This window comes from Cebus imitator, unplaced genomic scaffold, assembly GCF_001604975.1.
Source record: "Cebus imitator isolate Cc_AM_T3 unplaced genomic scaffold, Cebus_imitator-1.0 Scaffold142, whole genome shotgun sequence".
Taxonomy (NCBI): Eukaryota; Metazoa; Chordata; class Mammalia; order Primates; family Cebidae; genus Cebus; species Cebus imitator.
In genome coordinates, this window is record NW_016107457.1 from 4,540,870 (window position 1) to 4,545,765 (window position 4,896).

A 4,896-nucleotide genomic window follows, 5' to 3' on the forward strand; every position below is an offset into this window, starting at 1 on the left:
CTATATAAATAAAAAAGAATCTTATCTTTTTCTTGACACCCTCTTTTAAATACTCTAAAACAACATCAACAGCTATACAAAATTCTAATATCTATTAAAGTCAACATTTGAACATAGAGAAGCTAGTATTTGTGGGATAAACATTAAAAGATTTCAGTCTTGAGGTTTAGCATTTTTTGTGACTTATATTTTTCATTAAATTCAAGAAATTATACTCAAGAAAGGAGACATTTATTATGCCTCTGTTATTCTTTCTGAAATTAGAATGGGAAGAATAGAATGAGCTTTAAAAGTATTTGAAACTATATAGATTTATTTTGCTGTTATGGGCCTGTTTATTTCAAAGCTTGACAGCAAACTGATAAGAAAACAACAATGTCATACATATTAACTGTGTGATACATTAACTTGAAAATATTCATTATGACATGTAATGAGAGGAACTGACTGTTCCATTTGTTTAAGTGATCAGAAAACTCATTTGAAGGAATAATGGGCCTTCTCTGGGAATCCAGAGAAGTTCTCTTCATAGGAAACTAAGAGAGGGCACACACAGTTATTTAAAGAAGGTCTTTATATTTGCTTTTATTAGAAAGTTTCAATCTTTGGTAGATGAACTCAAGCAATTATTTGGGAAGACAGAGGGTTCTTAGGTTGGACTGAGTTAACTGGATATTCAACTTGCTTCAGTTAGTGATGTGGAACACCCAAGACAGGAAAAAGAGAAATTACTACAGTTTAAAATATATTGGGATAAAAGAGCTCACCTTGATGTATCACTCTAAACAAAACGGGTCTTCCCCTCCTTGGAATCCCATACCATTAAGGGAATTTCGTTAACAGTATGAACTCCAGACAGTGTTGCTTCAATCTGCTCATCACAGACTGTCTTGGCTGTTGCTCTATGCTGTTGGTGTGTATGGGCTGCACTTGGAAGTTAAAACCTTTAGAGTGGCCAGTTCTCATCATATAGGGCTCCCTTGCGAACCCCCTGCAACCACAGACACACAATCCTGTGAGATTCTCAAGGGACTTTTTGGATCTTTGACCAAAATCATCATTGCAGTCATCTTTGACAGCACCACCAGCATCAAGCTCCTCTCTGGGGTGGCTCAAAACATCCTACCTGCTTTTCTGTTTTTGATAAAAAGACAACAGTTAGAACAACCAAGCATCACTTGTCCTGAGGACTTGGCCCACTCTCTTGTTTTGAGAATGAAGAAAGGATGATATAGAAGAGAACACCATGCATAGGCTTCAATAGCCTGTGATTATAAAATGAAGGCCACTCTAGCTTTTAAAAGTTACTCTCTTTTTCAAAGGGGTAATACATGCATGTGATTCTAAGTTCAAAAGGCACCAAAAGGGATGCAGTGAAAATCTTCCTTCCACCTCATTACCCAGATAGTTTGTTTCCCCAGAGAAAACCAATTTCACAAATATTTTATGTGTAGATAACTTTATATGTATATTATTATTTCTCCTTCCTCCTCCTCCTCCATCTCGTTTTCTTCTTCCTCCTCCAGCTCTTATTCTACTTTCAATGACCTCTCCTCTTATTCTACTTTCAATGACCTCATAGTAGTTTATTTTGTGGCCATGGCATAATTTACTCAGTAGTCTCCCATTCATAAATATTCAGGTAGATAATATTTTTGACATAGGTGCCAAAGAAATTCATTGATGAAAGGATTGTCTTTTCAACAAAAGGGGCTAGAGCAATTTTACATCGATAGGCAAAAAGAAAATAAAACAAAATCATGCAAAATAATTTTGACCTAAACCACTCACCTAATTCAAAAATTAATTAAAAATAAATAATTTAACCTAACACTTTTAGAAGGAAACATAGGTTAACAATCTTCATAACCTGGGAGTAGGGGAAAAAAAAAAAAAAATATATATATATATATATATATAATACCAAAAGCACAATTCATAAAGGAAAAATTTTTAAATGATTCTTTATCAAAATTAAAAAATGTTTTCTCTGTGAAGGACACTTAAGAGAATGAAGAGAGAAGTTAAAGAGTAAGATAAAATATTTTCAAATCATATATTCTACAAAAAAGACCTGTATCTATTACACATAAAATTTAGCAATAAGAAAGCAAACTCCCTAAGTTAGAAAATGAGCAAAAACCTTGACTAGACACTTCACCACAAATAATATACAGAAGGCAAATATGCATGTGAAAAGATGTTCAACATTGTCAGACACATAGGGAATGCCAATGAAAACAAATGAGATATCACTTTAAGGTTATTAGAAGGTTAAAAAAAGATAATATCTAATGTTCTGCCACTGTAACTCTCAAACATTGTCAGTTGGAATACAGAATGGTACGACCACTGTGGAAAATAGTTTGGCAGTTTCTCATAAAATTAAACATACACTTATGGTTCAGCAATCTCACTCCTAGGTATTTACTCAAGAGAAATGAAAACCTATGTTCCAGTAAAAATCTATATACAAACGTTTATAGCAGTTCTCTTCATAAGAGCTAAAACTGGAAACCACCCAAGGGGTCAATATGTAAACAAAACTGTGGTACACCTTTCAAAGAGTGAATGCTTAAGCAAAAAAACAAACAAACAAACAAAAAAAAACAGTGGTACAACCATCCAGTTGGATACCACTCGGTAACAAAAAGGAACCAAACTATTGATACACACAGCCGCTTGAATGAATATCAGAGACATTGTGCTGAGTTAAAGAAGCCAATTTCAAAATGTTACATGCTATATGATTCCATGTATATGACCTTCTTAAGAAGAAAGAATTCTATCAATGGAGAACAGCCCATGTTTGCCAGGGGCTGGGGATGAGGGAGAATATGACGACAAAGGGGTAGCTTGAGGACGTTTTTGGTGTGGCAGGACTGTCTATATCCTGACTTCGGTGGTGGTTACATGAATCTATATTTGTGTTAAAATCCACAGAACTATACCCTTTCAGAAAATCAATATTATGTTTACTTAAAAAAAATTAAAAACAAAATAGAAAAAACTTCCTAGCACTCCCTATGCTCCTAAAGAAATAATAGTCAAGACAATTTTGAAAAGAAGGAACTGGTGAAAGGACTTATTCAGCTAGATATAGATATCAAGACTTATTATAAAGTTATATTAATTAAAATAGTATGGTATTGTCACAAGATTAGACCGACCAATGAAAAAGATTAAAGCCCAGAAATGAATCTATGCATAGACAGATATCTAATTTATAAAAAAGGTGGCATTGAAGAGCAATGGACAAAGGATGGTCATTTAAACAGATGGTGCTGGGACAGCCTGAGTGTCTATATAGAAGAGAGATCAACTACAAGTTATATTGTTGGTCTCAATATGAGAGACAAAACAATAAAGCTTTTGGAAGACAGTATAGAAGAATGTGTTCATAGTCTCAATGTCGGGAAATATCGATTTAAACAGAATAATGAAAAATACAAATAAGGCTATTCATCACACTTGTTTATATAATAATAAGTTAGAAATAATCCAAGCGTTCAATAATCATAAAGGCTTAAATCATGAATGGAATAAATATTACCATGCAAGTAATCTTTTCAAATAATATTTAATAATATGGCAAAATGTTTGCAATATAACATTAAGTGACAAAAGCCATGAGCTAAGCTATAAATATTTGTTACTAGAAATATACTGGAAATAAATATATAAGATATTATCTCTGGTTTTTGAGTCAGGATATGGTTAGCACACTCGGACTAGGTATTTTGAAAAGCATTTAATAAAAGAACATTTTACAAAGGTATGAGAAGGATTTAATAAGAGAGATTGCCAGAACCTGAGTGAGTGGCTGTGTGGAGTGGGCTGTCTTACAGGAGCTGAGGCATTTTATCAACAGATGCTGCAGGGAGTGTACAAGGAGAGTAAATACCCCAGCCTCTGTCCTCTACCTCTCCACTCTCCTGCTGATGTTTCTCATTGCCCAAGCCCAACAGGAAGCCACAAGGCAAGGAAGCTGGTTAATGTAGCCCATACAGATCAGGCTCTCGGGGCACAATGCAGGGTGAAGAAGGCAAGAGAGTGGATTTGCAGAAGCACATGGGAGGTATCCAGTACATCTGGATGGTGGGATTAGTGGTGATGATGGGTTTTTTTTCATTATAGGTTTTTTCCTCCAAATTTCAAGAAAGAACAGCATTAGTTTAAAATGGGAAAAATGTGTCATCAAACCCTAGACATATTTTCTTCACATCTCAACATAGCATGCATTAGGGGCTGGGGAGTATGTTCATGCAAGGGTGTATATGTACATCCTTTTATTGTAGAACCTGTCATTACAGTACTGGAAACAACCCAATGCCCATCAACGATTGAATGAATAAATAAAATGCAAGTATATTCCTATAATAGATCCTATATGGCAATGACTAGAATAAAATCCTGACTCCTTACCACGGTTTACAAAGCCCTGGCACCACTCGCTTTACCATTTGCTCCTGCCTCCATTCTGCTGTAGCTAAACTGACCTTTCTGTTCTTTAAATATGTCACTTACTCTGCCCTAGCGCCTTTGATCTAGGTGTTCCCTCTTCCTGGAATAAAAAGCTCCCTGACTTTTCCATGGCTGGCTACTTCTTGCCACTTAGGACTCATCTTAAATGATGTCTCTTTAGAGATGGCTTCCTTAACCACCAAATCTGAAGTAGCTCTTAAAATCAACCTGTTTGGGCCGGGCGCGGTGGCTCAAGCCTGTAATCCCAGCACTTTGGGAGGCCGAGGCGGGTGGATCACGAGGTCAGGAGATCGAGACCATCCTGGTCAAAATGGTGAAACCCCCGTCTCTACTAAAAATACAAAAAATTAGCTGGGCATGGTGGTGCGTGAGTGTGATCCCAGCTACTCAGGAGGCTGAGGCAGGACAATT

The 4,896-nt window shown here is 35.9% G+C and overlaps 1 long non-coding RNA gene across 1 annotated transcript in view; it reads right to left on the reverse strand.

Moving 5' to 3' along the window:
* Window positions 1–820: 820 nt before the first annotated feature.
* The window catches only part of LOC108313784, a 15,371-nt gene continuing 11,295 nt past the window's right edge, over window positions 821–4,896 (reverse strand). The window contains exon 4 of the long non-coding RNA XR_001829228.2: window positions 821–1,134. This is a non-coding gene — a long non-coding RNA (uncharacterized LOC108313784). The remainder of the gene's footprint in view (window positions 1,135–4,896) is intronic.